Source organism: Lactuca saligna, chromosome 8, assembly GCF_052625555.1.
Source record: "Lactuca saligna cultivar CGN05327 chromosome 8, ASM5262555v1, whole genome shotgun sequence".
In the NCBI taxonomy this organism is placed as follows: domain Eukaryota; kingdom Viridiplantae; phylum Streptophyta; class Magnoliopsida; order Asterales; family Asteraceae; genus Lactuca; species Lactuca saligna.
Genome location: NC_136424.1, coordinates 8,325,443 through 8,343,887, shown reverse-complemented (window position 1 = coordinate 8,343,887; position 18,445 = coordinate 8,325,443). Strand labels below are relative to the sequence as shown.

General features: G+C 36.7%; 1 non-coding gene across 1 annotated transcript; it reads right to left on the bottom strand.

Annotated features, from left to right (window-relative positions):
• Positions 1 to 18,046: 18,046 nt before the first annotated feature.
• LOC145013746 (U6 spliceosomal RNA) lies at positions 18,047 to 18,149 on the bottom strand. The gene has a single exon (XR_013665265.1). It is a non-coding gene; the product is annotated as a U6 spliceosomal RNA (small nuclear RNA).
• Between the last annotated feature and the right edge of the window lie 296 nt (positions 18,150 to 18,445).

Sequence of the window (18,445 nt, the reverse complement as noted above, 5' to 3'; positions counted from 1 at the left end):
TTAATGAAATCTTTATAAGTACACCCCGGTGTACGTGAGGGAATTTCACCATGTCTGGAGTTGATGTCCATTCCAGCTCCACTAGCATCACCGGAATTCATTTGAGCCACAGCGGCTGTTACAGCTGCAGTTACAGCTATTTGAAACATGACAGGATCGAACTGTGGAGGAGGAGGTGGAGTTTGGGTTGCAGGTCTGCCTCTGTTCGGACGCTTGCGGGGAGGCATCTTTTACTGGAAATTTATAAAGATGAAGATAATAGTAAGAATCGATTGTAAATAAGTTGTGAGAGTTTCACAGACCAAGCTGACATAGTTCAATTATCAGATAGAATCATAGCAACAGAGTAGAAAAACACAAAACTTCAGACTTTCTCACAAAGTGTGTAGCTGCCAATATTATTGGTATTAATGATGTAAAATGAATTCGGGAAAAGCGACCTAACAGTAGGTCTTACATCAAACCATAAGGGAAAATGTTGGCATCCTAGAGGCCTAATTAGAGTACTTTCAAAGTTAGGAACGTTTACACAAAAGTGCTCTATCGAGCATAGAAAGAGAAAGGCTATTCCTTAAACAAAAGGGAAAGATAAGTAGATATCTTCTACTGGCAACGGGTACTCATTGGGCGAACCCTAAGATCAGCCAGTTGGCATATAACTTCCTGAAGATGTCTCTCCTGAACTCTCTGACGCGCTTGGAGTTCCCTAACTTTGGCGCGGGATGCAACTAGCTGTTGCTGCAAAGCCTCATTGGTCCTCCTAGTCTTATTCATGGCTTCTTCCAGTTGGCGGATACAGACAGTGTTAAGGCTAGAGTTGGCATCAATTTCCATGACTCTGCCAATGGCTGCTTGACCTTTTTTGGTGTTCCTGGAAATCCTATGGACCATGATGGGCAAGACTCGGTCTGCTGATCCTCCTTCGCTTATGTTGTAGAAGCTTTGGTCTCTGTTGAAAGGTAAAGGCTGACCCTGCTCATTGCTCCATCGGTTCAAGGTTATTTCCCACATGGGGGTGGGACCTTGAAATGCCGGACGAGGATTAGGGTTTGGAGCTACTGGGGGCAGGTTGTTGACTTCTGGTTCGGAGTCGGAGCTATCCAAAAAGCCTTCAGCACGGTGATCATCCAAAGGGATCGGGTGATCATCTTCTGGCTCGCCATCGAGCCATCCCCCATTGCGTTGGTTTGGATAGTACGGATCACCGGGAAGGTGGAAGCCAGCCATGCTATCTATGCAAGAATGGGGAAAGAAAGGTTAATAGACATACTAATCTAGGATACTTATAAGATGATCATTATTAGTCGACCCAATACTTGCATAGTGCATACCAATTACATGTAACCGAAGCAAGATAGACCTTCGAATAAGTGACCCTAACTCTAAGTCCACAATCAAACAAGAACAGGAAATGAAGCAAAGGTAACAGATTCTAAGTCTATAGCGCCTTAGTCACATGTAACCGTGGTGCATCCACTTGGCAACTATTGCCCTACTAGTAACGACCCTTTTAGTTATCACATACGTAGTTAATAGAATGCAGAATACTCCTATAGTATTCTTGTTCTAACGTTCTTGTGGTAGTGTTGGTAAGTTTTTAGACTTGTTGCAACACCACAATCACTCTTAGGCACATGCTAGTCACTCCTAGAAAAATGTAGTTGACCAGGCTACATCCATCCAGATGTGACTATATGTCTCTAGGCCTAATTGTGCTGCTCAACAATCTTAATACTTTTGTTCTGTTCTAGTATGATACTGACCCTTTGTATTTATGGATGTATATATATATATATATATATATATATATATATATATATATACTTAGTTAAATATTTTAATATTTAAAAGTACATATTCTTGGTCAAAGTGTTTTAGTCCCGAAGTGTTTATAGTTCGTATAACTTTTATGGGTTGATATACTTGATTCACTATAAACAATGCTCTGATACCAATCTGTCACATCCCAAAACCAATAATGGCGGAATACGCTCTAGGGTGGAGGACGTCGTGTACAGTATCATAACAATTGCATAATAGTAAAAACAAGCGACAAAGCCATTGCATTAATATAGCAATTGTAAATACAAGCGTGTTCTATACAGTTTGATAGACACCAAAAGTATAAACAAAAATGAAAGATGGGTCTTGTATATGCTCCATCTTCTCAAAAGCTGCACCAGTACCTATCTGTTTTTGACCTAAAAATACAAGTTATTTTGAAAACGAGTATCCGCATAAAGCTGGTGAGTTCATAAGAATTTAGTGTCGTTGCTTGTATAAAAGTGTTTACCATAATGTAATATAAAAGCTATGATTAATGTTTGAGAGTAGTAAAAATCCCTAGAAAATCCTATATTTTCCAGGTTTGAGCATTTATAAGTTTGATCCTTTGAGTGTGTAAAAGTTTTCCCAATTGGAACTTTCAGTTATAAAAATAAGGTAATAAATTTCGTTCATGTAAAGTAGATGAGGAAAAATAATATCTTATTCCAGCAGTTTTACTGCCGGCTGGTTGTAGTAGTATTGCAAACTTCAATTAGTAATATATATTTATTCACTTCGTGAAGTTAGCTTAGCCTTTAATTGTTAGTGTGTTAATTTGGGTATGGATGTGATCTCTCTTGTAACCAAACTGAGTGATAATAGAGAGTCCGATGACCTTCCCGATCATACGTAGTGTAGCGATGTTTTGACACCGCTGGGCCTACTCGGTGCGGACTGTAGTTAACATTCGGGATGTAATATGTCCGTCTTGTATAGATCTATACATGTAGTGTTGCTTTCCTTTCGGGAAGCTCTGGTTACATGGTATTCGCACAGTAAAGTGCCGTATAGAGGAATAGTGTGTCGCATTCTGGATTAGTGTATTCACTTGTATTATAGTATAATTAACTTTATAGTATAGTATATAGAGTGTTCTCTTTAACATGTATTAACTCGTAATGGTAGTAACTATAGTGAGCGTCATAGTGATAGGGGTAATGAACAATAGTCTTAACTATACCTATTATAGTTAAATAGAGTGTGGGATTCCATGCCTTTGGTTTACAAAGGTATTGAATAAGGTGAAGACTTTCATATCTAACACAAATCTATATGATATATAACTAAGAATTGAACGACTGTCGGACGGATAACAATATACCCTAAGAACACAATCAAACAAGAACAGGAAGTAAGGCGAGCTATCAATCCTAAGTCCTTCAAGTCTTACTTATATAAATATATTGGTGTAGATATAGGTTAAAAGAAAACAAGTTTAAAAATAGTTTGAAAATAGTTTAATAACAAATTAACATAGAAAATGCATTTGATAATTATTTAAAACAGTTTTGTTGCCAAGTAGCTAAAATATAGAAAATCCTTTTTGATTTCAAGTTATAAATCACACGTGATTGATACTATACCTTGTTGTATTCAACTTGTGTTCCCCGCTCCCCCATAAAAACATTTAAAATCATTTGAAAGGTTAATTAAGGGGTATGAACTCACCTGCATCGAGTGGATCGGGTGGAAGTGTTGGTTGAGTGCTTGGTGTCAAGTGAAGACTTGAACACACTTTATGACCCTAGTAACATATGAAGACATATGTTTAGATATAATTAGTGATTAAAACACTAATTAAACATGTATAGACATCCTAATGCGAAGAAAACGCTTTGGTCAAGAGCTAGGAGGCTAATGGGTTGCAAGGAAGGAGTGTAAGGCCTCACTATGGAGTTTACTCCTCAAATACTCACCTTAGGTGAGGTTGAGGTTGAGGGACCACTTCCCCCATGATTTTACGGTCGTAAACTCATGGGAGGAGTGTATTTGTGTTCCTTTAGGTCTCTTGTATCACTAGGAAGGGTTCTAAGATCAATTCCAAGGCTTGAGGGGTGATTAGGGTTCAAAAGGGGCACTCCCTTGGAGTTTGGGGTCATTGGACCACTCCTTGGGAGTTTATGGTCATAAAAACTATGGTTTACGGCCATAAGCCCTTAGACACACCTTTTCCTTCGTTTTTGTGGTCCCTAGCTCACTCCTACAAGTTTCTAAGTTAAGGTCCAAGGCTAAATAGGGGGTTTAGGGCTCAATTTGCATCATTTGAGGGAGTTTACGGCCAAAGAATGCTCTTGGGCCGTAAACCATCATTCAAGCCTCCAAACTTAATGTTTATGGTCTAAAACACTTCAAGGATAAGTTCTAAGTTAGTCTCTAAGCCTAAGGAAGGGATTTGGGGGCATTTTGGCACCCTTTTAGGGGTTTACGGCCTAAGAGGGTTCTCGGGCCGTAAACTCCTTGTTCTTGACCTTCTTGGACGATTTTAATGTTATATTTACATGAAATGAGCTTTAGTACATTCTAGAGTAAGAGAACTTACAGTTTGGGGGCAAAAACTTGCGGATTTTTGGAAGAATCGGGCCTCGAAGAGAGAGAGAGAGAGAGAGAGAGAGAGAGAGTAGAGAGAGAGAGAGTGTGTGTGTGTGTGTGTGTGTGACTAGAGTGGTATAAAGATTTAATTGGTGACCACTCAACCCTTATATATGGTTTGAGTTTGTGGCCAGGTGGGAATCTACCCGATACCGACGTTAAACAGAGCTTATGGTCGTACCCGATTAAATGGTTCTAATTTAAGTTGATTGTAACTAAAACTTTTTAAGGGAATATTGAGGGTGTTTCACGTGTTTCTAATTTATTCTGAGCCTGATGAAGTCATAATAAAAGCTCTAATTTAATTTATCTGATCCCAAATGTTAACGGAAAAGTTTAATAAAAACGAGTTCTATTAACAGAAACGGGTTACAGTGACAGAATAAATTTCAGGTTGTCACATATGTACATGATTCGGAAACTTCGGATTGACAAACCCTAGTGGTTGATCAACATAAATATCCTCCTTCATGACGCCATACAAGAAGGTTGTCTTGGCATCCATTTGATAAACTGTAAATCTCATGTTGGAAGCATATGCTAGGAATATACGAATGGCTTCCAAAGATGCGGCAGGAGCATACACATCGGTGTAGTCAAGACCCTCTATTTTCCTCAATCCGCGAACAACCAAACGAGCTTTGTTGTGCATGATTACCCCACTATCATCTTGCTTATTTCTAAAAACCCAATGCGTATCCAAAGACTTCTTCCCCTTTGGTAGCTCCACCAACTGCCATACTCTTAGCTTCTCAAAGTGATTTAGTTCTTCATGCATTGCATCTACCCAGCTCAGTTCATTTAATGCCATGTCCACATTTTTGGTTCAATTTGTGATAAAGTAGGAGTAGAGACACTTTTTGACATCTCCTCTTTGACTTCTGATATGAACTCCACTTTTTAGTGGACTAATAACGTTCTGAGTAGGATGTTCACGTTGGATCCTAGTTGGGATAGAATGGCTGATATCATTTACTATGACTGGAAGATTCATAATGTTGTCAAATCTTCCTGCTTCCGAATCACCTCCTTCAGACGGTGTGTGATCAGGAGAAGTACTTACCACAAATTCATTTACGAATGGCTCTGGGAAGAGAAATTCCATGAAAGCTTGTGTGGCAGTTACATTTTCCCTTGAGAAAACCTTAGTTTCTTCAGGAGTAGGATGAGTGGCTTTGGTGTCAGAAATAGACGTTTGAATAGGCAAAAACGAAGGTGCATTTGGAGTAGCTGCACTCGAATCCACCGTAGGAGATTCAGAAATCACCATAGATGGTTTGAATGAGCCAATGACAACATTTTCCTCATCATCTTCTGCAGCTGCACTCGAACCTGAGCATGTACCTAAGATATCATCAGAAAACACATTAACTGATTTAAACAAAGAGTTGTAATCAAATAACCAATTTGGTCCAACTCGAGCGTCCGTCATGTTTTCTTCCAGCCAGCGCACATCGAATGACTTCACAATCTGTGTAGTCATTTTGTTGTCGACTCGATAATCAGTGCATCCATCATATCTCACAAAACAACAATCATCAGCCTTTGAATTGAACTTAGGAGTTGATTCCAGGTGAAGTAGAATGCATGGGCATCCAAAGATTTTGAAGTGAGCAACTATTGGCTTGTGAGCATATAGAATTTCATATGGGGTCTTCATCTGTTGTTTGTTGATCAGAAAACGGTTATTAACATATCATGTCGTGTTGATGGCTTCAATACAAAATAAGAGTTTTAATTTAGAGTCACAAAGCATGGTCCTTGCCGCATCAATCAGAGTGCAGTTTCGCCTCTTTGCTACACCATTTTGTTAAGGTGTCCTAGCAGCACTGTACTGATGCAATATACCCTTTTTAGCACAAAATGATCTAGGGCAGCATTCTTGAATTCTGTGCCATTATGACTTCGAATCCCCTTCACCTTCTCGTTGGTTTTATTTTCAATGAGCATAATAAACCTTTTGATAAGTTTAGTACTTTCACTCTTATTAGACAAGAAGAAGACCCATGTGAAATGTGAGTAGTCATCGATTATCACCAAGCAATAAGAGTTCCTATTGATGCTCAAAACGTTGATGGGACCAAAAAATCCATATGAAGCAGTTGGGGAGTAGTGTTGATGGTGTTGACCAGCTTGGGCTTGTGTAGCTTGTGATGATGTTTTCCTTGAGCATAGGCCACACATTTCTCAATGGTGATGGAATCCTTTACTGGAAGACCACGAACAATATCATTCTTAGCAATACGATTTAGGTTCTTAGCGCTTGTATGACCGAGATGATGATGATGCTAGAACATATAATTATGTTCTGAGACTTTTAAAAATAGACATGTTACTTGCTCACGAACATTGTGGTGCATCTCGATGATGTATGCATTCCCTTCTTGCTCAGATCTCACAAAAATCCAATCCTCTGGTATGATGATACCAACCTTCAAAATTAAACACTCATTGTTTGTGAAATAAGTTGAAAAAACTTTGTCACCGATCTGAGCGACACTCAGTAAACTGTTTTTCAACTCTGGAGAATAATTGTCATTTTTAAAACTTAAAACTCCATTGGTAACCGTACCTTTTTGAGTGATTTTCCTCCTTCTCCTCCCATAAATGAAACATAGCCCCCATCAAAATTTTAAATGTCATGCAGTTGTGAGATGTCTCATGTCATGTGCCTGGAACATCCACTATCAACATACTAAGGTCTGATGATATTCCTCTATAGCTGTTCCTGCACAATCTGCGAGACCAGTTAGATTTGGGAACCCAGTCCATAGTGACACTAGGTTTACCATTTTCATTTATACACGAAACTTCTTTCCATACCATATCCTTTGAATCAAATAATGTACTTGAAGTGTTTAAAGCATGATGGGGTGATTGGGCCGCAAGACTTTTAGGCACCCATCTATAATCATGTTTAAGAATTTTCTTACTAATTTAGATAGGGGCCTTGATATTTGATTTTGAAAACTTCTTGTCCTTTGTGTTTAACGTTTTGGGTTCCATCTTTGGTTGGATGATGACCCACGAGATGACCTTAGGGACACCGATCTTAGTTTGGCTAATTTCGCTTTCACCAAGCTATCCTTTGAATTTACTTTCAAAATCTTTTTGTCTTTATTTTCTTTTGAAATCTGATTTCTGTCCTTATTTGCATTCCGATCACCATCATTGGAACGTGACCTTGAGGAATTTCTTTTGAAAGGTGTTCCTTGTGATACGTTCTGCCTACCTTGTGCATAATATGGAACATGCACGATTTGGGCAGTTTCTGGCAATATGTCCTGGTGTTCCACAGTGGAAGCATATATGTTTCTTCATGTAAAAGCTGTTACTACTTGTCCCTGGTTTCATGTTCAGATTGTGTCCACAAGTACACGAGCATTTTGCAGTTTTTTTGACTTGTTTTTGTGGAGTATATTTTTTAACAGCAGGTCCATTAGTATTAGAATTCACAACCGCATCATCACAAATATTTTGAACCAAAGAAGTATCAATTTTTAAAGCGACATTGTTCAATCAACCGAAATAACGAAATTAGAAGTATCAACTTTCAAAGAATTATTTTTAAAAGTAGTGTTATTTTTCAAAAGAAAAACACTTTCTCCATCCTCTTTGCTGTCTTGCACTAGGGATTCATATGCATATGAGGTAGAAACGTTAATATCGTTCACACTATCATTATTCACTGACTTAACTATAGTAGGTTTGCCATACTGTAGGTGTGGTTCTCTTTCTATTTCTTCCTCAGTTAGAGGAGTAAAAGTGTAGTTATCATTGAACGGAGGGGGAACACTATCATAACCAATACCAACATTGTTTTTACCTTGCCATTTAAGTTGTTTTTCAATTATTGTCTCAACTTTCTTACTTGAGTCGTCAAATTTTTTAAAATTAAAATCTATATTTTCAAACTTATTTTTCAATGTGTCAAACTCGGCAGTTAGACTGTCAATCTTTTCTTGAGCATAATCATAGTGTTCACATTTAGTGTTATATTCTTCTTGAATTTTTCTAAGATCCTTGGTTTTGGCCTCTTATTTTTCTTTCAAAGGTTTTTGGGCCTTTCTGAGTGTATAAACCTCATATTTAAGGTCCTCAATTTCTCTAATTAATAATTCATTTTGATCACAATAATGTTTAATTTTATCACTACAGGCTTGAGAACAGGAAGTTTCACTAACCTCTTTTGTGGTAGGTGCAGTAGAGACCATGAAGGCGAATTGCAGTTCCATCATTTCTTCTTCAGCTTCTTCCACCTTTGAATTCTCACTGATCTGAGCCAAGTTTTCTGCCTCATATCCTATCAAATTCAGCACCTGCATTTGATCCTCCCAGTTGATGCTTAGTGTCTCCATTTCCAGGTTAGCTGTTTCATTGTTGGCTGCAACTCCTATGTTGTTCCCTGCAGGCACCAACGTCCTATCGAAATTGTTCTAGGTGTCCGGCTTGGTACATTCACGAGAAAAATGACCTGGCTCGTGATAGTTAAAGCACTGAAGCTTGCTTTTTTTTTGAACCCCTCCTTCTTCTCCACGTTCATTCCCCAATTGTTCTTCCCTGTGCGTTGAGTAAACTTCTTTGCCCTGAACACAGCCATAGCAATTTGCCATGTGATGTCCATCTCTTCCACGTCCTTACGATGAATCTGATCCAGTTCTCCAACCATGATTGGAGGGGCCAAATCTCCTACCGGGAGTGCGCTATAACAATTCATAAACCCAACCATTAGATACATGTTTTCTTCAGCTTCTTTTTATGGTTCTAGAACTTGAGTTAGAAAAAATTGAGGGCACCGGATGTTGATGAGGCACAACATGATGAACATAATATGTTTGTAGAGCAGAAAATGCATTATTTTATGAGATTCCTAGATTGGTAGCAGAGTAAGAAGTCACATGATTGATTTCACGTTGCTTATCATCCATGCCACACGCCTTGATTTTGGCCGTTGCATCAGCAAGGGTAAGCTCGCTCAGATCCTTTGATCACACCACATTCATGCCCCAACTGCGTGGAAGAGAATTCAGCAACTTGTTGTTGATCTCGGTACATGGTAGATCTATCCCAACCGTACTCATCTCTGTAGTGAGAGTAACAAATCTTTGCAACTGAACTTCAAGAGACTCCCCTTAAACATGATTAAAAATGTTGAACCTTTGTCGAAGAAGGTCCTATCTACTTTGTCTCATGTCCTCATTCCCTTCATAAACCTCAATTAAGGCCTCCCATAAGTCCTTTGCAGAATCATATTGCCTAAATCCTTGGGAAATTTCAGGAGATAAGGCCATCGTAAGAGTGGCAAGAGCTCTGTCATGTTCCTTAACCTTTTCAAAATCCTCATCTGTGTAGTTCTCTATTTTCTTTTCAACAACATTTTTAGCTTCATCATCCAACGTTGTTGTGATCCTGACTCGACCACTGAGAATGCTCCTCTGAATTCTGGTATCCTTCAGCTTAATTTATTTCTCAATTCTGAATTTCCATTTCGGAAATCCATCAGTAAACAAAAGTCGAGGAATACGAGTGGTAGTCCCCATGATAGAGTCTGACTCTTGATGCATTGAACTGGTGTATTCCATTTTAATTAATGAAAAAACAATAATGTAAAAAGGAAACTCAATGTTTAACTAACAAATTAGTTGATTGAAAATTTGAAGAATTATTGACCGAAAACGGATGATTTCGGTCAATATTCAACACCGAAAAGTTTCAATATCTCTAACAGAGTTCAGTCTAAGCGTTGACCGAAAACTCAGGCTTTGACCAGATAACAACTGCAAACCCTTTAGAATGATGCAACCGAAAACATTGATTTATTATTTAACAGAATACCATAATCCCTTAAATTTTGTGATTTAATGATAACAATCCAAATCCAATCCCGATAATTCAGAAGGATATGCCCAAAATTCCTGATGAACATTGTAACATCCATAAAAATCATGCCATATTTAAACCTTTTAAAACATCTTAAAACCATTGAATATTAAAAAACTTGTTTTCAAAATAATATAATGTAAGAGTATCCCAGAGACAAGGTCATAAAAATATGAGGAGCTGTATGATCATGCCTTTGACTTTTCGTGATCATATTATGTACCTAAAACAAAACTGAAACTATAAGCCCAAAGCTTATTGAGTTCCCCCAAAATACCGATACACAAAAAATAGTACATATACAAATACTAATATGTAATAGGTCCACGACTTTATAGACTGGATTACCCTTGGGCCCATGGTGTGAGTATGGCTTGCCTTCCGGGCCCACAACTCACATCTGGCTTGCCACCGAGCCCATATTACGAGTCTGGTATGCCATGTCCGTCCCTCAGCTTGTATCTGGAATGCTCATGAGCCAACATCACGAGTCTGGCATGACCTGCTCAAACCTCAGCTCGTATCTGGAATGCTCATGAGTCCTCAGTATGAGTCTGGCATGCATCGTCCGACCCTCGGCTCATACATGGAATACTCTAGGGTTTGTTGGCTACTGCATGGAGCAGTATAACCTTAGCCCATCCCACATAACATGTCGAAATATAACATAACTAATGCACATATAGATAATAAGATAGTAACATAGATAGTCCTACAGATCTACCAACTCGCATAACAACTAGCATGCATAACTAATTCATACTCAACATAACACCAACTAATAGGATATCATATCCAATGGGCCGACATTGGTGCCTTCGACCCCTTAGTATAGTGAGGATAACTCACCTCACAACTGTCGAACTGAAGTGATAAGCTCAAACTCTTGAATCATAGCCACAAACTCCACCACCTATATTTACCATTAAACCATTCCATAATTTCCAATTTACCAAAATACCCCCAGAAGTAAACTAGTCCATCCTTGGTCAAAGTTAAGGTCAACAACCCATGTTGACCCAACTCATCGAGTGTAGCTCACTGATTCGTCGAGTCCTTCCAGAACTCGAGAAGTCGTGAAAAACCCCAGTTGACTACTCGAGTTTCTAGACAACTCGTCGAGTCCATGCATGTTTACCTATTGAGAAAACCCTAACTGAATCGTCAAGTCTGCTTGCAGACTCACCGAGTTCATGCACAGCCTTCAATGACTAATTTTCATTGGACTTGCGGAGTTGGCCATGCAACTTGTTGAGTCCCTTCAGTCATTTCTCCATTCAAATGATTTTAAGCCACCCCAAAGCTCCATATTGCAGATCTAAGCTCCTAAGGCATGCTTCCTATGTAAAGTTGCAAACTTTACATAAATGCAAGGTGTTAAGGCCAAAATCAAGCTAAAGAAGAAGTTCTAGGTGGGGAAAAGGTAGTATCTTGCTAAAGGCTGAAGCTTTCTAATTATAAGGACCAAGATGAGCCTAGATCTGAAGTTGCAACTTTAGATTATGCTCAATACCCAAAGTGAAACACCAATCATGCTAAAATAGCCCTAATCTCAAGCATGATGAGATTTAGCCAGAAAGGAGCTCAAGGTAATAACTTGTTACCTTTAAGTGATGCTAAAAATGGAGTAGAGTTCAGATCTTCAACTATTCCTTGCTCCAAGCTTCTTGATCTTCAAGCTCTATCACTAAGATCCACTTTCCAAGCTTAAAAAGACACATATATGGATAGAAATAGGGTGCAAAAACCCCATAAATTAGGGATTCATTCTCCAGCTCCAACTAGTCGAGTCACATCCTTCAACTCACCGATTTGGTCACTTAAAACACGTGGCCAAATCTGTTCCTACTCGACGAGTCAGGGCATCCAACTCGTCGAGTCGGCCTTAAAAAAATGGAAATATAAGACTAAAAGTTTATACCTGAGAGTCGGGGTGTTACAAACACGAACAACATCAACGACTAATTCACGAAGAACACAGGAAGAATAATCAATGAAAATCTAAATTTTAACATTTTTCGATTAAACCAATACTCCCAAAAAAACCCAAAAAACGATTCCAAAGTCCTTGAATATGATTGACACTTTTTCTCGCTTTAATACCAATTGTAAGTCTCAAAACTATGGATCTTATGTAATATCAATCTTATTTTCTTAAAGAATGCGAAATCTTAATTAAGCAATGATTCAAGAACACACAAATTCACTTCAAATGCACACGATTCTATTATTAATAAGCCGTTTGGTACATACGACCTCAAAAGCAGCCGAATACTAACAATGGAACAACAACTTTTATACGACTGCACACACACACACACACATATATATATATATATATATATGTTGGGTTTTGAGCAATCTAACACTTCCTAAGTGTGCATGCAACCCTAATAAACCTTGGATCTATGTTTCCTTCTAAAATACATGCAAATAATAATTTCCAAGATTTCTTCCTAAGTAGCATAGCATAAGAATTATGAATCATAAAATTGCTAGTAGAAGTACATACCTTTTGATAGTGGTTGATTGCTTGGAGTTTGAGAGCCTAGCACCAATAATGTGAATACCTCAAATGGAATCACAAATCACCACAAACACTTGGAAAACTTTGAGAGAGTAGTATACTTTCTTGTGAAATCGGCCACCACTAAGTCTCACACAACTAGTGTCACATTTCTTGCATCATATGCTTCTTTATATAGTGTGCATGGTTATGATGAAACCCTAATAACCCATGTCTTTTCCTTTCCAAGGATCCATGGGTTAAAAGTTCCATGGATCATCCATGGACTTCCATATTAGCTTAGCCCATTAACAAATGAGTATTAGCCCACGCTATATAAAATATAATAGCCCATATATAATTTTAATCAGTCTTCTTTTTAATCTCTAAATTAATTCATAATTAATTTAAGACTAAAACTAATTAAATAACATGACTTCGTATTAATATATTATAACTTATAATATATTAATAAATCGTAAGTATACAATTCTCATCAAATTATCCATAAATCGTTTGGGTGAAGTGCAACCCAAATGGACCATGCCAAGTCGGGTCAAGTATGTACTAAATAAGTTATGGACTTAGACACCTTATCCAACATACTCCCACTTGGATAAGTCTAATAACTATATTTGCATATGTTACTTCAGGAACCAACCAACAATCGTAGCTCTCGAAAACTCTGTTGAACTATGAAGCGCGATTTTAGATAAGTGATCATATAATCCTCTGTTCTCATGATATCAGCCGGATAAATACATGGAACAATGTCGTACTTATTGTCCAGCAGTTTGTTTCCCGATTTTCGATTTGTTTGAGAAAGAACTTAATCGAACACATCAATTTAGTTCTGACCGGCCGGTACATAGGTCACAACAAAATCATCGAGGGGCCCAGATATCACTTCTATTTCTAGAAGGAACAGATAAACTTCGACTCATATGCTTGTTCTACTACTTGTTGAATTGTACACAAAGGCACGTTTTATAACATCAAGTTACTGATGCGTTTACGTGCAATCAATGCACAACCAACTCATAGGTAACAACTCATATCTCTAGGTTTGAAGATTTATATGATATTACTGTCTCACGATCACTCGAGATAAATTCCATGAAGTGATACAAGTGAGCGTGGGTTTATTCCAATACTCATAACTTATGACCACTCATGAATGTTGTAGCAACCATTGTTATGAATAATCCCATTTATCCATCTACAAACTCGATTCATGACAGTCTTGATTCATACCTACTTCCAACATATGAACGACTGTGGAGTGTTTAAATAACTTAGTCATTCGGAAAGAATAACCTAGCTATTTTGGAAGTCAAAACATGCAAAGTGAAACACAATAATAATCGAATCCAATATGGTCTCAGAACCCTTTTGAATATAAAAAGAACCACCTTTTATTTATCACCGTATTGATTACACATTATTCATTGTATAATGTTTCAAACAATCAACTTAAGACTTGAATAAAAAACAACAGTCGTCCCATGCTCCTAGCATGTACACTTTGTTTTTCTAAACAATAGTTATGCCATACTCCAAGTATGCACACTATGTTTGTCTATGATCCTTACATTGTGATGTAGATCAATTGAACATGATTCCAATGATACTCATTTCACAATCCCAAATCCTTATTGTAAATGTGAGAATCCCCGATTCCTATCATTTACCAAAAAATATGTTAGATTTTAAACTTTTATGCAATGTTCCTCTTGTAATGATTATTCACAAAGTCACCAAAACCTTGTCACCAGTTATTACTGAGTATTCCAAAGAAGGTCAACTTATATGGAACGGAAGTCTCATATTCAAAGTACATTGCTTTGAACATCCTTCTTGCATTAAGGTTTTCTAACCTTACATAGATTGAATAACTTCCACCTATGGAGACATTTCCATAGTCCCATTTTGACTATCACTTCCGAACAAGAGTTACTTCTTTTCAGAATATGTCAATACGGTCCTTTCCGACAACTTACATCATACTTCCAACTTTCCCTGAGCAACCAATCTTTGGCGAACCTCAGATTGTCCTCGATAATTGCTTAATCACTTTAGTCATATCCAGTTCTAGATTTTTCCCTTCTCAATGCCTTACGCATTTGGAAAATTTAGAAAAGATGAATATTATAGCACATGCAATCGATCCTATATATCCGAAGCATATGGGACACGATTCATGATATTTGACATAAAGACATGATGCTAGACCAGTCTTTTGCTACAATATTTTTTATTTTTCCATGTTTTCAAATTTTAACTATGAAGAGGAATGCCGTAATCATAATCGAATTTTGAAAACGCAATATATATAGAATTTCTTCAAGTTGAACCATTCCAACATAAAATTCATATATATATATATATATATATATATATATATATATATATATATTCTTGACTAAAGATGATTAAAATCTCAATCTAAGCTTTAGAATTGAAATGAAGTATAATTTCCTCTCCCTTAATTATAGCAAAACAACTTTTCAACCCCTGCAACTTCACGAATTGAAACTTTGTTTTCTATAATTAACATTGCTAACTTGCAACACTAAACGTAATAATCATGCTCCCACTAACATGATGATTATCAGGATAACACTTATGCTCCCACTAGCTCTGATATATTTCCAGAAATTTGCTGGACTTATGAAATTTAGATTCATACACCCTTTCTTAGATAGCTCACATGTGTGTCTAAACAATTTTCAGAACTATGAAAAGGGATACCGTAATCATAGTCTTAATTTTTTAGACCGTTGCCATTTCTCACAAGTCCATGTTAGTGTGCCGGTGAACCACACACGCTCCACAAACGACTTTTGAAAATGCAAATAACACAATTGATATCTACGTAAAATCTACTTAGTGAAATCATTTCCTCACCATCATTTTCATGAATCGGAGAGAAACCTTATGAAACTTATATTTTATAGTGTATGAGTTTCTATCCATGTGAATTTGTCAAAACCATAATCACAAGATAAGGTTAGTGACAAATTCAGCCTTACATGGATTAAACTTGTTCAATCTTAGTTTCTTGTCACCTTGGTAGCACAAGGACCACCAATGCTTCCAAGTTGAACTCTGATAACACACATGCAAATTCAACTTATTTGAAGTAGGTACAGAAATAAGAATTATGTCAACACGATAGGTTGCAAACCTTAAGTCGTGTGCTAGTGATAAATTACAGGTTTTACTCTTGATTAAATCTTGAAACTCTTTCGGGATCTTTAAGGCTCCCACTGTCCCCTTGACATATAAGTTTCCCAGTCAAGAACCATTCCTTGACAAAACAAATATTCAAGGGATAGTGCAGATTCTTATCAAGACTAACATTTCACACAATTGGTCTTAGTTGGTCTTTGTCTCATCCAAGACATCACAACTTACCAATCTCAAATGTACAAGAGTAGAAAACATTTTACTCTTACATTTGACTAGTGTTAATAAATCTTCCTTTATGTCACTCAAGGTTACAATCTTGGAGTATGACTCTAAGAATTGTTTTGGAACAAAGTATGACTCATCTTCTTGATCTTAACCAATCCAACAATTCATGACCTCTCTTCTTAGCCATAACAATGCACTAAGACATCCTTAGAGTATGAATTTATGATATGGTTTCATAATCATTAAGATGATCATGAAATACGATACTAAAGTACTCTCCCATCCTTTTAGATTTGAGAAACTTTTATCTTTCTGCCTAATTTGATTCTTCTCATTTGTTTTGTCATACATTGTAACCTTTCCAATGTTACAGAATTATACTTAACCTTATAAGTATAATCATATTTACTAATCTTTAGTAAATAATGACAAATCAATCTTTTGTGGTGGACCTTGATTTTCAAAGATGAAAATTCTCATTCATCATACAATACAACTTGTATGATTCCAAGTTTTTGTCCAATTGAAACTTGGGTGATGAAAAACTTTCTTCATTTGGTAAATTCAGACACTACCACAAATGAAAGAATCAAATCCACTTTCCAATATTGCTATTACTGGAAACATATAAACAACAATTTTCCACAAATGCCATTGTAAGGATATTTTTAAAATAAATAAAATTAAAACCTTTTTTTTCTTTTATTTTAAAACTTTACGGAAAAACTTATCCTTACAATCCACATGAAAACCTTGTTGTTATCTATTCCTAAGTAATATATCATAACTCTCAAGCAACAACTCAAAATTCTGATCACCGAACCATGTGATCGAAACCCACCTTCGCAATCAGAATCAACATATTCTTACTTTAAGCTTCCTATCTTTTCTTTGAGGGATAATGACTTAGGAGGGTAATAAGGTTTTCAGCTTGTCCGTATTAGGTCACTAAGGTTTTTTTTGTGCGTATTAGACCAATATGGTTGTTATTACCATTTAGAAATAGTCCTTTTACCGGTTTTAACGGGTAAAAAGGACTATTTCTAAATGGTAATAAGAACCATATTGGTCTAATACGCACAAAAAAACTTTAGTGACCTAATACGGACAAACTGGAAACCTTATTACCCTCCTAAGTCATTAACCCTAATTATTTAGAAAACATGCTTACTAATCAATGTGAATGATTTGTTTGACTGAAAATATTTGCTTTCATTTAAACTTATATCACAACCCTTCCAGAACTTCTAAGTCTAGAAACTCATATGATTGATGATCTTCATTACATAAATATGCAACATTTTATCAATAACTTCTTTTTTGTCATTTAAATGTTTACATGAACACATCCATATGTACAAAAAAAAAATCTCACTTTGATACCTCCCATCAATGTCTACATTTGATAATTAATGGAAATGTAAAACCAACGGGGACTTGTATAGGATGTCTATTATCAATTATTTTTTAAAAATCAAAACCACAACATGAACTAAGAAACTGAAGTTGCAAAATGAATAAAAAAATCAGCACATAAACAAATACATGCATACTATATACAACACATAAACGGAAGTTTATAAAGCATGAAACTTAATGACAGGAAAAGTAAAAAACTTAAAAGAGACTTTATAGAAAGAAAGATCACCCTTACTTGCCACAAATGGTTGAAGACATCAACAATAAGATCAATCTGACCATAGAATCCACATGTTGTCTGATCATGACTTCAGTAGATGAACTACTGAAATGTAAGAATTGCAATTGAACTCTATTAGTATTTGAAAAGGGAATTAGGGTTCGAGAGAAGACGACGAAGGGTTAAAAAATATTTTGGACCATTTCTCGATTTGTGTGTGTCATCCTTGCACAGGGGCCATGCTAATCTTCTCTGTATCGTTCCAATTTTATCGGATGTCCCCAAAGGGACGACTATAGATGAAGAGCTTCGCCATATAGAGGAGTAGCAAATTAAATGGGACGACGCGAGTTCTAAATGATGTAGTTTACTATTGATGGTCATATATTCTCAATGTCTTTAAAATTAGGGTTAATGACTTAGGAGGGTAATAAGGTTTCCAGTTTGTCCGTATTAGGTCACTAAGGTATTTTTTGTGCGTATTAGACCAATATGGTTGTTATTACCGTTTAGAAATAGTCCTTTTTAACCGTTAAAACCGGTAAAAGGACTATTTCTAAACGGTAATAACAACCATATTGGTCTAA